Source organism: Pseudophryne corroboree, chromosome 2 (assembly GCF_028390025.1).
Source record: "Pseudophryne corroboree isolate aPseCor3 chromosome 2, aPseCor3.hap2, whole genome shotgun sequence".
NCBI classification, from domain to species: domain Eukaryota; kingdom Metazoa; phylum Chordata; class Amphibia; order Anura; family Myobatrachidae; genus Pseudophryne; species Pseudophryne corroboree.
This window is the reverse complement of record NC_086445.1, coordinates 751,282,239-751,303,152: the sequence shown is the minus strand read 5'-3', so window position 1 is coordinate 751,303,152 and position 20,914 is coordinate 751,282,239. Positions and strand designations below refer to the sequence as shown.

The 20,914-nt window shown below is 40.8% G+C and overlaps 1 pseudogene; it reads right to left on the bottom strand.

Moving 5' to 3' along the window:
• Positions 1 to 11,678: 11,678 nt before the first annotated feature.
• Positions 11,679 to 11,797, bottom strand: LOC135052039 (5S ribosomal RNA; annotated as a pseudogene).
• Positions 11,798 to 20,914: the final 9,117 nt, after the last annotated feature.

Below are 20,914 nucleotides of genomic sequence, written 5' to 3'. Positions count from 1 at the left end.
ATTAACAAGACAATTCTTTAATATGCTGAGGGAATGACTAGAGCAGCATTGGGAATAACTGTGCCCAAAAGTACTAATCAGTATAACATGTACAAAAGAAACAGACATGATACTTTATTTTAGAAAAAATGTGATAGCACAAATGTTAATCAGTGTTTTCACAAATAATAGCAATCCGAGTTCATATTTTAGTTAGTTGACCACTTAGACCAATAATTTCCTTTAAAATGGTCAAGTGACAAATTTTGTGGCTAGCCATGGGTACAATTTTACTTAGGAAGATATCCTGAAAGACAAGGGTGCTTCAATAAGTAACACAAACACATAGAAAACAGAAGCTGTTATCTGGGTGCAATGAGAACCTCACAATTAAACTTTCAAATATGACTTTTATTAGTATTATTTAAAATGCAACATTTTATGTTCAGCCGTTATGAAATAATAAAATGAATAGTGTGAAATAAGAATTTGAAGAAAGTGTATTAAAATCGTATGAAATTATTTGTACAGAGGATGTTATGATAAATCTGAAGATGATTCTTCAAATAAAGGCATTATAGCCCCACTGAAGTGTATCAAATTCTGTCTATATAATCCTGTTAGTATCTCAATTTAATTCTATTATATCTCCTCAGAATGTTAAGCTCATATAAATTGCTGCTAAATTATTGATACTGATATATTCTATATACTATCACTGTTACAATAAATTGTATCACATTGCAGTAGAATATTATTTATTTCTGATACATTAGACAATAACATCTTTTGTTATTTTATCATTATAATAAACAGCGTTCTTCTCGTCTGTGTTATTTCATTTTGTTTGTTTTCCTGTGGTCTGATGGTGTGTATAAATTATGGATGTATAAGTCCTTGAGTTATGTAGGGTGCAGTAATATATATCAGATTACAAAACGGTCTCTGTTACTGACTAAATTTTTGTGCCAGTGCCCAGTGGGGACCTATACTATATACAGTGGCAAAATATTGCCATATGATTCGATTCCTGTATGTGTATTATAAGGAATAGATAGAATAGGACTGGTTTATCAGATAATTATATACCCAGGATTTCATATTAGATATATTAATTTGATGTTTAGTATATACACCCCTTTAATGTAATGAAGGAGTTTTATATATGACACCAGTGTTAGAGCTGCCCAAATTATCCGTCGGTACAATGACCTTTTTCCCTAAATGTATAGTATGTCTAATGTCTGTGTTGCTAAGGTAGATTACATATGCTAATGTCCACAAATTATCAGTTTGTTCTTTATAGAAACTGTATCAGGCAATGATCATAAGGCTTGAAGTGCAGCATTTATAAGCCACTTGATCTCATTCATTAGACACATATATTTCCAGCCTTAGGTGTTTTATCTTATTTAATAGTGGGTACATTGGGCAGATACCATATAGAGTTCTAATAATTAGCTGGGTCGAGAAGCTCCTCACAAACAGGTCTTATCACCCAGAGGGGCAGATGTATTAACCTGGAGATGGCATAAGAAAGTGAAAAATCAGTGATAAAGCACAATGTGATAACACACCAGCCAATCAGCTCCAATATGTAAATTGACAGTAAGGAGCTGATTGGCTGGTGCGTTATCACCGTGCACATATCACTTGTTTATGCCATCTCCAGGTTAATACATCTGCCCCAGTGTGCGGTGCTTTTATTGCTGGTGTCACCTCAGTACACTATTTCATTACATTTATACACATACATAACATTATATGCACCCTTCGTACATCGTATTATAGGTGCTGATAATGACTATAGCGGTGTTTGTGCTGCAGCCGTTTCTAAGCCGTCAGCCGCCGCCTGTGTCCATATATGCATCCAAACCGCGTGTGGCCGATCCGAGATCATTTGCTGCGTGCGGCTAGCTAGTATCCCGAGCTCTCACCGCCATACCCACACCCTGCAGCTCGATCACACAGTAGCGGCCACAATCACAGATATACAGTTATTATAACAGCAACATTTGAACGTATTGATACTACAGCGGTATTAGTATCATAATAGCCTCTGTGAACGCATATGTACATTTCACAAGAGGCTGCTTTGTCAGTGGTACGAATAACCTCATTATACTAAATTAGTCTACTACTGTATAACCTACAGTAAATAGTGTTACAGCCCTTAGAGGGTGGCAATTCATCAACGAATAAATCCATTCACAGGAGCATCTTTTTGGAAATGGCCACGGTGGCCAAGGAATTAACTGACTAAGGGCCTAATTCAAGGTTGATTGCAAAAGCAAAATCTTCCTCTAATGGACAAAACCATGTGCACTGCAGAGGGAAGGGGGGGAGGGGGGGGGGATATCATTTAACATGTGCAGAGAGCATTAGATCTGGGTGTGTTATATTGTTTCTGTAAAGAGTACATACTGGCTGCTCTGCTTTATTTTTACACTGCAATTTATATTTAAGTTTGAACATACCCCACCCATACCTAACTCTCTCTGCATATGTTATAATCAACCCCACCTGCAGTGCACATGGTTTTGCTATCAACCTTGAATTAGACCTTAAATTGAAGGGTTGTGAGAACCTTGTTCCTAATACATATACATCCTGCCAAATAATCCAATACATACTGTATATCTTTGTGGAAGGCCACCACACTTCCTGAGGGAAAAGATTGTTTTACTATTTCCCAGTGACCTGCAATCTGATTGTCATGCATCTCTATTAAAAAAAATAAAAAATACACATTTTGTTGCTGCAAATAAACAATTTCTGCAGTTTCATGTTCAAGTTTCCTGTCCTTAATTTGTCTATTGACTTTGATAGGTGTTTTCAAGCTATCAGAAGCTGGAAATTGGAGCAAGAAGGCATTGACCTGATCTAAAAGAGTCAGCTTAAATTCACTTCTGAGCACTGGATTGTTATAACCATGCCCAGGGTTCTACCACCAAATTTTGTTGTAAGGAATAAAGATTAGCTCTGCCGATGTTATCCTTTCAGAGTCGTCATATAGTAATCCTAATTGCTCAAAAAAAGAATCACCCAAGCTAAAGCCACTATGGGCTTGATTAGGGTTGTATGCAATGCAGATGTTCACAGAGTTTGAAGTTTTTTGCTACTGCGCCTGCACAAAAATCCCTAAGAGAAAATGCGTTACACTATGTGTACGCACAAAGGAGCTGTTGCAATTGACATGTATGATGTAAAAAATGTCTTGAAAAATTGCTGGGCATTCCTGGGCGGTGACTGTCAGGTGGCTAAACAGACACATGGAGATAGTCCTTCTTATGGGCATGTTACGGGAGTGTTGCAGGAGTGTTTCTGCAGTGTTTACGTAAACAGATAATCAATTGTTCACTTTGGAGACCATCATCTGCCATAGGGATAGTGCAAGTTTCGACTGAGACCAATGGTGGTATCTTAAAATGCACCAGGCAGTATTACAGCTCAAAGTGAACATCTCAGTCCTGGCACATTCATAAGCACAGATGTACACTTGGGAAGCACTTTGTAGTGGCATTTGCATAAAGCCAAAGATGGGTGACCGCCAGAAAATGCAGCTGTGGCCTAGTCTGTGTCCACCTCTGAATCAGGCCTTATATTAATCTCTCAATTCAAAACCCAAGGCTAGGAATCACCCTAGGAACAGGGTCTAAGCATAAAGTATAGCTTACAATGTTCCTTAAATTTTTTTTAACGTTTATTAGTCCCCATAAACCAGTCAGAGAGGTGTATCTTAGATTCTTGGAGCTCAGACGTGGTGATCTGATGCCCTCTGAACACTTCTTACTTGGCTGTGAATCACGCATCACGTTTGTTTGGGACATCTGAGTCACGTCATGCAACATGTTTACTAATACTTACACAGGGTTAGTCTCCATCAGTCTGGCCCTTTGATCCCAACTTTCTGGTAAACCTATGGAACTTGCATCCAGTCTTTACCTTTATCAACCCCTTTCCCATAAAGTGGAGTCTGCTGACTGGTGCTCATATGCATGAGGTCCAGCACAGGGCCAAGTTTAGGACAGACAGTTACCAGAATACTAACGTAATGGGAAAAGAAGGAAGTATGTGACAGGGTGCAGAGTACAGCTCTTTTAATTACCCAATCTCTGTCTTAAGAAGATCTTGTACACCACCATAAAATTGTATCAATTAAGTATGCTACATGCGGATACAGGGAAAATGACCACAATTTACTGAACATACATTAGCTACAATAATTACCAGTAAATAAAAATGCAGACTGTTCAATCAATTCTGGTTATTTTATCATGTAACTGGCCTGCATATATCATATTGTAAAGATACAATGTGGGTGTGGTCAACAGATCTTCAATAAAAGATAGACAATCAATAGATCGACCCCAAATGGTCGACATGCAAAAGGTTGACAGGGTTGAAAGGTCCAGAGTTAAAAGGTCCATATGGAAAAGGTAAATAGTAGAAAAGATCGACACACAATAGGTTGACATGAAAATGGTCAACACAAAAATGAGCGATACAAGTTTTCTGTTTTTTTGTATAATTTTTTACAGTATGTTTCACCACATCTGTGTCAAATTAGTGGATACGTGTAACCTTGTGGGCTTGCTACACTCGCCACGCTTTGGGCAAGGTTACTATTCCCAATTGTACTCCATATGGATGGTACATAATGAAAATGTTGGGGGGAAAAAAATCTATTTTTTTGTGTCGACCACTGTCATGTCAACCTTTTGAATCTGTAGACTTTTCGAGCCCGTCGACCTTAAGCACTGTCTACCTTTTACCTGTAGACTTTTTGACCCTGTCGACCATTTGCGGTCCACCTATTGACTGTCTATCTTTTTTACTATAGATCAGTCGAGTACTGTCAATGTTATAGTGGTCTACTGGATCTTGTTCAGACAAGGGACCAGGTAATTTCAAATGCTGCACTCTTTTATCCTTTAACTATAATTACATTGGAAGTCAACATTCTTTCTGCTATACACTGAAGCTAGCATTATACCAGCACCTTCAGAGCAGTATTTTAGTATTCTGTATGTGACAGCAAAGAATAACTAGTAACTTACAAATATTGAGACGGACAGAAGGCACAATAGTAAAAACAAGCAGGGTAACTAATGAGCAAGATAATGTACAAATGACAGAACAAGTCAGAAATGTAACCAATATAACAAGCAATGAGTGCTGCTGCCATTTTAAATTCACCTGAGACCATTCCCAACAAGTCAATGATTCAAGCCATCACAGCACTAATGAATGAGTCCTGCGCACATGTTCACTCCAGAAGTCAGTAAAGATGTCACGGCAACCAATAGACACACTAATTGACCTGAGACGCAGTGTTATAGCCGTGGCTGTCATTGGTTCTGTCACAGAGTACTGCACTATGCCTGGAAGATAATCATTTATAATTTCATTTTAAAATTATAAAGTCTACAACGAACACAGGAATTTGAGTGTCACTGTGCTCAAACATCATACTTGCCTACCTGACCCTCTCCATGAGGGAGAAAATGCTCTGTTCCTGGACTTTCCTGGTAATGTATGATTGCCATCACCGGTGGTGAGCTAGTTAATTGATAAGAAAGGTGTTTCACCACATGTGAGTAATCAGGAGGAGGAGGGGCTGACTAAAGCAGCTGGCTGAGCCTATATAATCAGTGATTAGACTCATTGGAGCTTGCTCATTGTAAGGGCTTGTATTTTAAAGTGTTGCTTGGATTTGTAAGTGTGAGTTGGTAACAGCAAAAGGTGAGTTAGAATACAGAAAAAGGTGAGTTTTATAATACACAATCAGGAACACACATATTTGCAGTACCATTAAATTTCTGGAGAGGCTGCAAGGGGCTGACCTTGTGGGTGAGTGAGAGCGTCTCTTACTTGGAGTATTAGAGGGGCTGTGATTGTGCGTGTGTGAGGGGCTTTTTTTTTTTTAGCAGGAGCTGTAAGCCGAGTGAAAAGGAGGTGCAGTGAGCTGGAACAACTGCAACTGCTAAGTGGAGTATCGGTGCCGCAGGAGAGAGTACTACGGCTGCATAAAAGTGAAGGACCAAGAACCGCACAAATATAGATAAGTATAAGAAAGCTTAATTATTGTATAAGTGAGATTGTTTGTCTTATACTTTTTCTTTTTGCTTCTTTTTGAGAGTAACAGGGAGTTAGACCTTACAAACAATATGGGAGGGGCTGTGATTGAGGACCTCACTCAGTGCATGTCGTGCAAGATGTATGCACACCTGGAGCTACCGGCCCAGTGTGATTACATCTGCATGAGGTGTGTGTGAACGCTTGCCCTGGAAGCCCAGGTAACTGATCTAGAGCAAACCGTTACGCGACTGAGGGAGATTCACAATCTCGAGCGAAGTTTAGACAGAACGGTGGAGGAGTTGCGGGAGGGGTCACTGGTAGAAGAGGATGATGATCAGGTAGCCAGTTGGGTCACAGTTAGAAGGAAGAAAAAGAGCGGGAGGCTCGACATCTCCGAACTATCAAACCCGAACAAATTTGCCCGACTGGACGAGGAATCGGAGGATGATAATGAAGAAATGACGGTGCCGGAGTAGACTGCTCCCTCTAGCATCCAGGGGAGCGGTCCCTCTGGTGCAGTTGGGATAAAAGATAGTGAGGTACCTAGTCAGATGGTGGTGGTAGGGGATTCTATCATCAGGAAGGCCAATAGGGCAATCTGCTACCGGGACCGTGATCGCCGTACAGTCTGTTGTCCCGGGTGCTCGGGTATGGCTCATCGCGGACCGGGTAGATAGATTGTTGGGAGGGGCTGGGAAAGACCCGGCGGTCTTGGTGCACGTTGGCACCAATGACAAAGTTAGCGGAAGGTGGGATGTCCTTAAGAAAGACTATAGGGACTTAGGAAAGAAACTTAAGGCAAGGACATCTAAGGTAATATTCTCCGAAATATAACCCGTGCCACGCGCTAGTCCAGGGAGGCAGAGGGAGATTAGGGAGGTAAATGTGTGGTTTGGGGATTGGTGCAGGAAAGAGGGGTTTGTGTTCCTGGAACACTGGGCGGACTTCTCAGTCAGGCGCCATCTCTTTTGTCGTGACTGATAGCACCTGACTGAGGAGGGGGCAGCGGTGCTGGGGGGAAGTATGGTTAGAAGGTTAGAGGAGATTTTAAACTAGGAGCCTGGGGGGAGAGATTAGCTAGAAACTACGGGGCGTGCAGTGAGAATAGTGGGGATGGCGGTAGTAAACGAAATGGGGTAGAAGTTGGGGGGAGAGTAAGAGCAGGCGGTAAGGTTACTAACATGGGTACTAAAAGGGATTTTACCAAAGCACTAACCAATGACGATTACAGGTCATCATTGCTACATAAGGTGAAAGATGTCCCTAACGCAAGGGAAAATACTTATCTTAGTTGTATGTATGTAAACGCTAGAAGCATTACTGGTAAAAAGGGCGAACTAGAAATACTTGCAGCAAGCAAACAGTATGATATTATAGGCATTACTGAAACTTGGTGGGACGAATCTCATGATTGGACAGTCAATCTAGAGGGCTATACACTGTTTAGGAGAGACAGACTAAATAAAAAGGGTGGAAGGGTGTGTATTTACGTAAAGCCGTTTTTAAAACCTGATATACGGGAAGATATTCAGGAGGGGACTGTAGACACTGTCGAGACATTATGGGTAGAAATTGCATGCGGGGAAAAAGGAATAAAAAAGTTAGTATTGGGTGTATGCTATAGGCCGACTGGTATCAACGTATCTGATGAGGAATTGTTACTAAAGCAAATTGAAAGAGCAGCAGGAGTAGGAGACATAGTAGTGATGGGAGATTTTAACTATCCAGAGATAAACTGGAAAAACGATTCATGTGATACTGCTAGGGGCAATATGTTTTTAAACACACTTAATGATAACTACTTAGTTCAACTAATTGAGGAACCAACTAGGTACAATGCAATCTTAGACCTGGTATTAACAAACAATGGGGATTTGGTATCAGGTATTATAGTAGGGGAACCCATAGGAAACAGCGACCACAATATGGTCACATTCAATATCAGTTTTCATAAACAGCCCTATACTGGCTCAGCTAGAACTCTAAACTTTAGCAAAGCGAATTTTGAAAGGATGAGGGTGTTTTTCAGGGATATTGAATGGGAAGGTTTGTTTTTAGGAAAAAAATACTACTGAGAAATGGGAGGTACTAAAATTCCTGCTAGCTAAAAATACACTCAAATTTATTCCTACGAACAGCAAAAAAAGAATAAAAATCATAAACCGATGTGGCTTAACAAAAAGATAAAGGAACTTATGGGCAAGAAAAGGTGAGCATTTAAAAAATACAAATCTGACGGGGAAGCAGAGTCATTTCAGCACTATAAGGAATGTAACAAAATATGCAAAAAGAAAATAAGTGCGGCTAAAGTAGAAACTGAAAAACTAGTAGCAAAGGAAAGCAAAGCGAATCCCCAAAAAATCTTTAAATACATTAATAGCAAGAGATTAAAGAAGGAGAGTATAGGCCCTTTAAAAGACAAGTTGGGAGTCTTAAGCAAAAATGATAATGACATAGCGGACACACTAAATTAGTTTTTTTCAACCGTATTTACTAGAGAGGACCCAATTCAGGGACTAACACATAATCTCAATAATGAGAATATCCCACTGATAGGTACTTATTTAAGCGAGGAAGTAGTCTGTGACCGATTAAAACATTTAAAGATTAATAAGTCACCAGGTCCCGATGGTATTCACCCAAGGGTTCTAATGGAGCTTCACTCTGAACTTGCAAAACCGCTATTTTTGATCTTTAAGGATTCAGTAATATCAGGTATGGTTCCCAAAGACTGGCGTATAGCGGAAGTAGTGCCTTTATTCAGAAAGGGAAGTAAAGCTGAACCAGGTAATTATAGACCAGTTAGTCTTACATCTATAGTGGGGAAAGTATTGGAAGGTATTCTAAGAGATAGTATTCAGAAGTTCCTTGAAGTCAATAAGGTAATTAATAGGAATCAACATGGGTTTATGAAGGACCGATCCTGTCAAACCAACTTACTTGGCTTTTATGAAACAGTAAGCGCAAACCTAGATCAGGGTAAAGAGGTGGATGTAATCTTTTTAGATTTTGCCAGACTGAACCAGCTGAGGGGTTAACATTATAGCAGGGATACACACAGCGTGGAGTCTTCATGCCATAAAAACAACCATGGGGGGCCCATGTTATATGTTTATTTTAATATATTCTTTACAGGTGGACTACAGGCTTTTAATGTCCAGGCATGATGGCACTTGCCTCAGGTACCAGGATGCCAGGGCAGGCTTGGTGGGACCTGTAGTCCATCTGCAAAGAACTTTATTAACTCTTTTATTACCTTTAACCCCCCACCCACAAACAGTGGTTGTTCTTCAGGAGGGGCAACCTCATGTTATTTTATCCAACACTGGACTGACCAGTTTGCTGTTATTGCAGGGGGACCTGCTATAACTTCAGCCCCTCAGGTCTGACCTGTGCAGTGCTTTCAGCCCACCCAAATGTGGAGCTGTAACAGAGAGGAAGTAGACAGGAAAGGATTAAATGTAATCCAAAACTCTCAAGTTCTGACATTTCCAGGATTGTGATGCTTTGTCTCATTTTGAGATCCAATTTTGTTGAGCGGTACTGAGACATGCCTTGGTTTGACTAGTAACTCTCAAGTTCGGGTGTGTTCCTATTTACAGGAACCAAACCTGCACCAACAATTCACATAATTATTGTAAATCCCTAGATTGTAAATTCCTTGGAGCAGGGCCCTCTTCCCTCCTGTTCTCACAACCCTTTTCTCTTGCACTTCAATTACAGCTCTCTCCTTCTCAGTGACTGTCTATACCTACATTTCCTCCTGCTCGTGACTGTTCATCTCTTCCAATGGCTGCTTGCCCCTAGTAGTACGCCGATTATTTCTTTGCTTCCTTACATCTGAGCTGTATTGTGTACTGAGGACTGTGGTGCTAATTGTTACCTGTGCTCTGTGTTAGTTTTCTGTGATGAAGTTTTGTATACCCTGTATTGTTCTCTAATGTGTGTTGTATGTACGGCACTGCGAAACGGCACCTTATAAATAAAATGTAATACTAATAATAATAATAATAAATGATCAAGCTTTAGTACACAATTGATACAGTATTACTAAACATCCCTTATGACAACAAAGATTACATCAGTAGTCACCTCAATCCAAATGTCACTCGAATAATATATAACAGTAAAGGGCAGTGTATATATAGTAAATGTATTAATGATAACCAGAATACCACACCTTGAGGGTTGTAAAGGATCATGTGACTGCTTATTTTTATTAATAGTATATATATATATATATATATATAGTATATTCCCCTTCCCCTCTTTCCATAACTCCTCACCACAATGGGTATGTTTATTGAATGGGACCGTGTTTGTTAATAGAAAATATATATACAATTTGACCAGGACGGCGCTGTGTGAACCCAGCAGCTTGTTTAAGAAAGGGTGTCAACCTCTAATATAAATAGGTAAATAAACAAAGAGAACTGAATAGTGCTAGATACAATGAAATATAAAATCTTAAAATATAGTTCTATATTATTATAAACCAATTTAATTAGACCAACAATAAATAACAAATGAAAATAACAAATTGAAATATATTCTACACTCTGTACAGAGGAATTTAAATATGGCTTGGATAAGGTAAAACAAATGTTATATTAAAGCTGCTTGTTAAAGCTGATAAAATCCACATACTAGTGTGGACATCTCCTGGGCTTAGGACCACATGTTATCAGAGTCAATATCTGTCCAAACAAAAGAAAATGTTCTCAATGTTAATTATCCAGAACAATACCCAGCAAGGTACAGTAGGTGACATTACCAACTTGTGAAGGATCTTCGAAGTCCATTCTAAGTTATTAGCAAAGGAGTCTTTGCAGTAGATAAGTCAGCGATGGACAGTGAATGTTGGAGAAGCTGGATGAATCTAATGAGCCGGTCCGGGTGTATCAATTAAAAGGTCCAAAGCATCCAGAGTCCAAATGGGGTAATAAGCTTAACAAGTTTTGTTGTGGAAGGCACTCTCAACTTCTTCAGAAGCATATAGTGTTAAGTGTTTGTAATAGGCAAAAAGAAAGAGAAGAAAGACTCTGTGTTGGGGCACACTTATTACATATAGAAATAACAATAGTTAAAACTTAACTTTTGTTCTTGTTATAAAATTGTAGACACAGATTGTTGTATCGTTAGGTTTCCACCTGGAGTAAAAAGAAAGAAATGGTCTGACGTACAATAGTAGATTTGAAACGTCCTATTGAATAGTATCAAATACAGTTCTATATGATATCTCAAAGTTTATTATAGATAGTGCCACTCAGGGGAAATATTAAAACAAAGAAAAATATATGTAAAGGATATACTTTAACTCAAAAAGCCACAGATTGTAGAATCAAAATAAAACAATTTTATAGTGATACTGTGCTCTTAGAGATGATGACTCTCCTGGAACCGGTTTTTCACGTTGCTTTGATTACAATTTTTACATATGTGAAGATCAAATATAGTAGTACACTTTTTAACTCATGATACAAGAACTCTCCACTTTTAGTAAAAATTGAGTCAAAAAGGATCTATGCCAATACCCACATGGGGAGAGGTGTAGAATAGAATAGCGGGATGCGTCATTGGTTTGCTCCACTACTTCTGCTTTTTGCTATGGCTCATAATATGTACTGCACCTGATATTCCAAGATGATCTCCCATCCAAGTACTGATCAGGCCTATCTCTGCTTAGCTTCCAAGATCAAACAAGTTTGGGTATGACCAGTGAAGTATGGCAGTACCAATGGGCTAGCAAATGAGAGAGTGTGGTTTATGATTGGAATACCAGAGAAGCACTTCTGCTGTCTAATGATTATGCACAGGGCCTCTGTTACTAATTGCATTGCAGAGAGCTAAATATACTGGCATATTAGATGAGAGTGTGCTTGAATAATAGGGAGACAGAAGAATAAGTTGATTACCTCCATTCTGCTGTCCTCTGTCATATAGTTACAGTTGGGTAAAAAAGTATTTGGACAGCCACTGATTGTGCAAGTTGACCCACTTAAAAAGATGAGAGAAGTCTGTAATTTCCATCATAGGTACACTTCAACTGTGAGAGACAAAATCTGAAAAAAAAGTAGGACATAACATTGTATGATTTTTAAACAATATATTTGTATATTCTTGCGGCAAATAAATATTTGGACAATCAAAAAGTTTAACTCAATACTTTGTAATATAACCTCGGTTGGCACTTACAGAGGTCAAACATTTCCTGTAGTTCTCAACCAGGTTTGCACACACTGTAGCAGGTATTTTGGCCCACTCTTACATGCAGATCTTCTCTAGATCTGTCATGTTTTGGGGCTGTCGCCGGGCAACATGGAATTTCAACTCCCTCCACAGATTTTCTATTGCGTTGAGGTCTGCAGACTGGCTAGGCCACTCCAGGACCTTGAAATGCTTCTTATGGAGCCACTCCTTAGTTGCTCGGGCGGTGTGTTTGGGGTCATTGTCATGCTGGAAGATCCAGACACGTTCCATCTTCAATGCTCTTACTGAGGGAAGGATGTTTTTGCCAAACTCTCACGATACATGGCCCCATTCATCCTCTCCTTAATACGGATCAGTCGTCCTGTCCCCTTTGCAGAAAAGCAGCCCCAAAGCATGATGTTTCCACCCCCATGCTTCACAGTGGGTATGGTGTTCTTAGGATGCCATTCATCATTCTTCTCCCTCCAAACACGGCGAGTGGCGTTTATACCAAAAAGTTAGATTTTGCTCTCATCTGACCACATTACATTCTCCCAATTCTCCTCTGGATCATCCAGATGGTCACTGGCAAACTTTAGACAGGCCTGGACATGTGCTGGCTTAAGCAGGGGGACCTGTTTGGGTGCTGCAGGATTTCAATCCATGATGATGTAGTGTGTTACTAATGGTAACCTTTGTGACTGTGGTCCCAGCTCTCTTTAGGTCATTGACCAGGTCCCCCCTGTGTAGTTCTGGGCTGATTCCTCACCGTTCTCAAGATCATTGATACCCCACGAGGTGAGATCTTGCATGGAGCCCCAGGTCGAGGGAGATTGTTAGTGATCTTGTATTTCTTCAATTTTTTTATAACTGCGCCAACAGTTGATCTCTTCTCACCAAGCTGCTTGCCTATTGTCGAGTAGCTCATCCCAGCCTTGTGCAGCTCTACAATTTTGTCCCTGGTGTCCTTATACAGCTCTCTGGTCTTGGCCATGGTGGAGAGGTAGCAGTCTGACTGTTTGAGGGTGTGGACAGGTGTCTTTTATACAGATAACCAGTTCAAACAGGTGCCATTAATACAGGTAACAAGTGGAGGATAAAAGAGCTTCTTAAAGAAGAAGTAACATCTGTGAGAGCCAGAAATCTTGCTGCTTGGTAGGTGTCCAAATATTTATTTTCCACAAGAATATACAAGCAAATTGTTTAAAAATCATACAATGTGATTTCCTGTTTGTTTGTTTTTTCAGATTCTGTCTCTCACAGTTGAAGTGTACCTATGATGGAAATTACAGACCTCTCTCATCTTTTTAAGTGGGTCAACTTGCACAATCGGTGGCTGTCCAAATACTTTTTTGCCCACTGTATATAGCGGACAGAGGATGAGAGAGATAAGGGACACCTTTATCTATTGATAAGGGAAGGGTGAGGCAATACTAAACCTCTAGTCTTGGCATATAAGAAACGTAATGTTTAGTATCCCACATATAATTATATATAAATTGTCTTAGTAACAATAAATGTTAAAAAAGTGGAGAGTAGAAGTAATACCTTAATATATATAGCTGTCAGATATTAATAAAGCATATTCATAATTTTGACCCACAAGTCCAATAACACATATAACTTCATTCTAGTATATAAGGTTGGAGAAAGACAATAGTGGTAATATGTCTAATAAGCTAGACTGATTGGTAGTTCAATCAAATAAGCAACAAAAGTAAATGCGTAGCATAAACCCATAAATGGGTATGTACTACACCAGGAGAGTTCAGTGTGGGACAGTGAATATGTGTATTAGGATAATGTGTTTTTGCTTACTTGGCATGTTAACTATTGTAAACAGAATCATGTGGTTAATGACACCATATGAGGATGGTGTACTGAGCTACTGTGTACATAATACGTTGACAACTGAAATCATATTTGTCGCAGACCCCAGGATTTTCCTCAATAAACAAACATATCATCAAACTAAATGTGAGTGCTGTGCATGGACAGGGTAAGCATGCTTTGAGATGCAGAATATATAATAAATATATTTATATATTAATTAAAGTTAAGCTAGTTGGCAGTGGAAAGCCACTGATTAGGTGTGGGTATAGAGCAATCTGCCTACACACATTGAAAAGAAAAAAGAAGAAAAAATTGCTGCACCTATGTCTACCAGTTATACATTAGACAGGACTGGTATCCTCAACCTGGAATTAACAGTGTCAAATGTACGTACGCCTCTATAAGGAGTTGTGTGCTACTCCTGCAGCTATATGGATCAGAGAAAAAAGAAGATTAAATAGAGGCGCTCATTTCATTTTGACACTGTGAAGTCCTAGTTCTTTCACAACCAAAGAGTCAGATGAAGATATAAAATAAATATTTATTATCAAAATAAATCAATATAAAACACACTTTGTTTAGAACAAGCTCATATATAAAATATAATGCGTGATCCCTATCCTCACTGAATTGCCACGTGTATTAAAATTTAAAGCTCACATAAATTGCATGTATTGTTTCAACAGACAATGAGAGCAATGATGCAGACTGAATGGCTGACGGCAGTCCAAATGTAGCGACTATTGCAACACTGTTGCCAAGACTGCTGTATAAAGCTGTTTAGCTGTTAAATGAAACACAGTTGCTGAATATGAAAAAGAATACTGAGGGCAATTATAGGCTCAAAATTATTGGGCTGTATTGTGAATCGCCTCAGAGTTCCAGAAGCCGGTACATAAATGGAAATAGAGTGTTGAATTACCTCTCCAATAGGGCTAAAGGACCCGAGCGTCCTCGGTTAAGTCCAAAATGCCCATTAGGTTGTAGAGTTGGAGGGTTTGTCCGTGCAGGCCGGAATCCCACTGTTGTAAACTTAATTCCCCTGGGCGTGCACCGCCTGCTGCAGTGTGGGGGGAAAGACAGGTGTGCGGCTGATTGAATGGAAGCCGCTACAAGGATCCAGCGTTTTGTGAATCTCCTCCAATACTCCCTGGACGCACACCGTCCGTTGGTGATAAGAGGGAGAGAGGCTAATGATCGGCCACTACAGCCGCACGGAACTCACACGTCGGCTTCGTCCTGTGCTGGGACGCCTGACGCTTGCTCCTGTAGCCGGTGGAATAGGGCTGTGAGAAGTGTCCCAGAGCGTGTGGTCAGTCAGTGAGAAAAAGGGAGGAGTTCTGACGCTTTTCGTCACGCAACCCGTAGTGGCCGATCATTAGCCTCTCTCCCTCTTATCAGAGGGTGTACTAGTGAGATGGGTATAGGATCAGCAGAGATCCACTGGGAGAGGATTGTCTTCTTAGTGGCAGCTGCTAGTTTAATTAATAAAATACATTGTCCTTTAGACAGCCTGAGAGGAGAGGATTTCGGATATATGCCCCAAAATGCCCATGTTAATATCAAACTGTATCTGTAGGTCTATTGTGATATATGACTGGAGTGCTTGCCATAGTGCCTGCACCTTAGGGCAGGACCATAGACAATGAACCAGATCTGCGTCTGGAGCAGCGCATTTGAAACAATGGGATGAGGAGGCAGCTCCAATAAGGTGTCGCAACTTTGGGGTGACATATGCTCTATGTAGGATTTTCTGATGCATTTCTGAGTATGAGATGGAACCCAATGTTTTATCCAAGTAAGTGTTGGCCTCTAGGATCAACTTTAAAGAAAGATCCGGGAACTCCAGACGCCATTTCATGAGTCCCACTGAGCCGGATTCTATGTTTAGTAAGGTGCGAGAGTATGAGTGTATGAGGGCTGTGGAAAAGCTACTATTCGCTGTCAGGCGTAGGGTTTTATCCAAATTGTGGGATTTGTCCTGTAGCGATAACAAGAACAGAACCTTCTGCACATAGCTACAGGCTTGGAGAAAGGGAAATAATGGTATCTGTAAATGTGGAAAACGTGCTATAACCTGTGAATGTGTTAGCAAGGTCAAAGTTTCAGCATCCAAAAAATGATGAATGTATTTCAGGCCTCCGTCATACCAAGTATGAAATATGTGGGAAATTGTGTGGGGTTGAAAGTCTTAGTTTTTTTTAACCGTATTTACTAGAGAGGACCCAATTCAGGGACTAACACATAACTCAATAATGAGAATATCCCACTGATAGGTACTTTTTTAAGCAAGGAAGTAGTCTGTGACCGATTAAAACTTTTAAAGATTAATAAGTCACCAGGTCCCGATGGTATTCACCCAAGGGTTCTAATGGAGCTTCACTCTAAACTTGCAAAACCGCTATTTTTGATCTTTAAGGATTCAGTAATATCAGGTATGGTTCCCAAAGACTGGCGTATAGCGGAAGTAGTGGCTATATTCAAAAAGGGAAGTAAAGCTGAACCAGGTCATTATAGACCAGTTAGTCTTACATCTATAGTGGGGAAAGTATTGGAAGGTATTCTAAGAGATAGTATTCAGAAGTTCCTTGAAGTCAATAAGGTCATTAATAGGAATCAACATGGGTTTATGAAGGACCAATCCTGTCAAACCAACTTACTTGGCTTTTATGAAACAGTAAGCGCAAACCTAGATCAGGGTAAAGAGGTGGATGTAATCTTTTTAGATTTTGCCAAAGCATTCGACACTGTACCACACATGAGACTTATCTACAAACTACAAGAATCAGGGCTAGGAAGCACAATATGTACTTGGGTCAAAAACTGGCTAAATAATAGGGAGCAGTGCATTGTGGTTAATGGATCTTTTTCAACTTGGACTGAAGTGCTAAGTGGTGTGCCGCAAGGCTCAGTATTAGGACCGCTATTGTTCAATATTTTCATTAACGACCTAACAGAAGGTCTAGAGAGCATGGTGTCAATTTTTGCAGATGATACCAAATTGTGTAAAGTTATAAATGCGGAGGGGGATGCTGAGTCGCTTCAGAATGACTTAGTTAAACTAGAAGCTTGGGCAGAGAAATGGAGAATGCGCTTCAATACAGACAAGTGTAAGGTAATGCACTGTGGTAACAAGAACAAAAATAACACCTACCTACTAAATGGGGTAAAATTAGGGGATTCTGTACTGAAAAAGGACTTAGGTGTTCTCATAGATAGCAAACTAAGCAGTAGTACCCAAAGTAGAACTGCAGCAAAGAAGGCTAATAAGATATTAGCATGCATAAAACGGGGAATTGATGCTAGGGATGAGAGTATTATACTCCCATTATATAAATCACTTGTGAGGCCACACCTTGAATACTGTGTACAATTCTGGGCACCTTACTACAAAAAGGATATCCTGGAGCTAGAAAAGGTTCAAAGGCGGGCGACCAAACTAATTAAGGGTATGGAGACGCTGGAATACGAGGAAAGGCTTGCAAGACTAGGCATGTTTTCACTGGAAAAGAGGAGATTAAGAGGGGACATGATCCACATTTACAAATATATAAGGGGACAATATATAGATCTTGCGCAGGACCTGTTTTTGGTTAGATCAACACAGAGAACTCGTGGACACTCGCTCAGGTTAGAGGAGAGGAGATTCCGCACAATACGGCGTAAAGGCTTTTTTACGGTAAGGACGATACGTGTTTGGTATTCCCTGCCTGAGGGAGTTGTAATGGCCGACTCAGTCAACACCTCTAAGAATGGGTTAGATAAATTCCTAATGGATAAGGATATCCAGGGTTACGGGGCATAGTCACGCACTATGGTTATTATAAAGAAGAGGAGTAAAACGTATCGGCAGTCATCAACTTCAGTCAAAATTTTATACAAAATATTCGTGCATAGGAGACCACAAATAGGTTGAACTCGATGGACATTTGTCTTTTTTCAACCTTAGATACTTTGTTACTATGTTACTATGTGATCAGGGCCGTCTTTTAATATGGGCTCAATGGGCTCTTGCCCAAGGGCCCCAGGAGTATAAGGGCCCTAGGCTGATAGCTGAGGGTCTCCTCTTTCCAGGGGTACCAGATTTTTGAAAACCGGCCCTGGGGAACCGGAGATATCCGACTTCAAAGTAGTGGTCCCCATCCAAGCCTGTTAATTGCTCTTCCCAGCCAGATATCTTGGGTTCTGTCTGACTTACAGTTTCTTTGAGGGTATAATCCAAAAGCTGGGACTTACTCCTTTTGGGGACACTGGCAGCTTGTCGATACTATGTCCAGAACCAGAGATATCAGCCTTCCAGCATCCGGTCCCCGCTCCAGCTCCACACACCTAATATGCAGTTTCATATTTTCATTGGTGGATTGCTCTGACTCCTGAACTCTGATCCCCAAGTACCCAGAACCTCCTGAAAGGTGGGACTCTCCAGTGTTTTATCACATTCAAAGCTAAGAAATCTATTTCCAGGAACTGGAGATATCTGCAGTCAAGCAATCTGCCCTCCCACCAGAAAATGATAAATATTAAGCCCACTCCACTATCCACCCCTCCCCTGCTTATTAAATACCCCCTACCCCCCTGGAAGTCATGTACCATGGATTCTTCATTTAGCCCAATGCCCCCTTCTACAGTTTAGCCCCATCTGTGCAGTAAAGGAGTAATTAGTAGAAATTACTGCTCCAGGTCCTACATGCTGAGCGGAAGATAGAACACCCCCTACCGCCTGCGGGACATCAAAGCTTCCGCTGATAGCACCCCCCACACCTACCGCTGGAGCGTGGGTAGGGGGCCCAGTGCATTGCTGTGCCCAGGGGCCTACACTGCTGTTAAGACGGCCCTGTATGTGATGGCAATCATACATAACCAGGAAAGTCCAGGAACAGAGCATTTTCTCCCTCATGGAGAGGGTCAGGTAGGCAAGTATGTGAAACATAACCTGTCCTATCCTTGAGCACCTTCTGATTACATCTTTATAAAATCACATAACAAATAGAGATCTGCAGAGAACCCCTGGGCTTTGTTTTTTTGCCAAAACCACTTTCAAATATTTTGGCCTTGGATCTGGATTTCGTTAACAAGTTATAAAAAACAGCTAAAATCGTGTACTTAAATTAATAACTTGAATTTCCAGTCATTTCCAGTACATTTTGACTACCTAGCACAGGGCCTAATTCAGACCCGATTGATGCAACAGCAGCGATTGCAGTCTGAAGCCCTTTGGGGAGTGTGTGCGCGCAGCGAGTGCACTACGCTTGCGCACCCTGTGAGGCCCAGTGAGATACAAAAGCATCTCAGGGCTGATTGACAGGCCTAGGCGGTCGGGGGGCGGAAGGGCCAATGGCGTTAGAACCCTGTTGGTGGGACGCGGTCTAGACAACTCAAGCGTGTCCGGACTGTTGCAGGGTGGGCTGTCACACGCAGCCGCTGCAACCCGGCTGCGCAGGTAGGAAGCTACTTGGCGGATGCAAAAGCATCTCCATCATGTGATGCTTTCGCACCCGTGCGGCGGGGTCGGGCCTGATATGCGGAGAGGACTAGCACTGTGCTGGGCATCCCCCCACATGTCAGAGAAACTGATCCTAGATAAGATAAATTTAGCACATCTACGATCAAGTCTGAATTACCCCCATAATATTGTTTTCACCAATATTGGCCAAAGGCAGCAGGGAGCTGGCTGGTTACTAAGCAACAGAGCAGCAGCGTGCACACATTGCAATTTAAAAGAATATAGCACATCATGAAACATAATGTAACAGCAGGGGCAGACATGATGACAGTTAAATAAACTATGGGCCTAATTCAAGGTTGATTGCAAAACAACATTTTCATCTAATGGTCAAAACCATGTGCACTGCAGGGGGGGCAGATATAACATGTGCAGAGAGAGTTAGATTTGGGTGGGTTGTGTTCAAACTGAAATCTAAATTGCAGTGTAAAAATAAAGCAGCCAGTATTTACCCTGCACAGAAACAAAATGACCCACCCAAATCTAACTCTTTCTATACATGTTATATCTGCACCACCTGCAGTGCACATAGTTTTGCCCATTAGATGAAAATGTTGTTTTGCAATCAACCTTGAATTAGGCCCTAGTCTATACAACACATTCAAATGTTTTTTTTAATCAAGAACTAATACCCTACAATGAAAAGCCTAGTAGAAAATATATTACCAACACATTTTTACAAAGCCGCTAGTTTAGATGCTGCTAGCAGCAGCAAAATAGTTGATTTTTAAGGAAGAAAAAAAATGACAAGTCCTGGACCTCTGATCCTGGCCTAGTAATGGAAAATAGAGGTAAAAATGGCATGGTGTCCCCCCATTTTACAAGAGCCTTCACCAGACTGAACCAGCTGAGGGGTTAACATTATAGCAGGAATACACACAGCGTGGAGTCTTCATGCCATAAAAACAACCATGGGGGGGCCATGTTATATGTTTATTTTAATAATAAGAATTTACTTACCGATAATTCTATTTCTCGGAGTCCGTAGTGGATGCTGGGGTTCCTGAAAGGACCATGGGGAATAGCGGCTCCGCAGGAGACAGGGCACAAAAAGTAAAGCTTTAGGATCAGGTGGTGTGCACTGGCTCCTCCCCCTATGACCCTCCTCCAAGCCTCAGTTAGGTACTGTGCCCGGACGAGCGTACACAATAAGGAAGGATTTATGAATCCCGGGTAAGACTCATACCAGCCACACCAATCACACTGTACAACCTGTGATCTGAACCCAGTTAACAGTATGATAACAGCGGAGCCTCTGAAAAGATGGCTCACAACAATAATAACCCGATTTTTGTAACTATGTACAAGTAATGCAGATAATCCGCACTT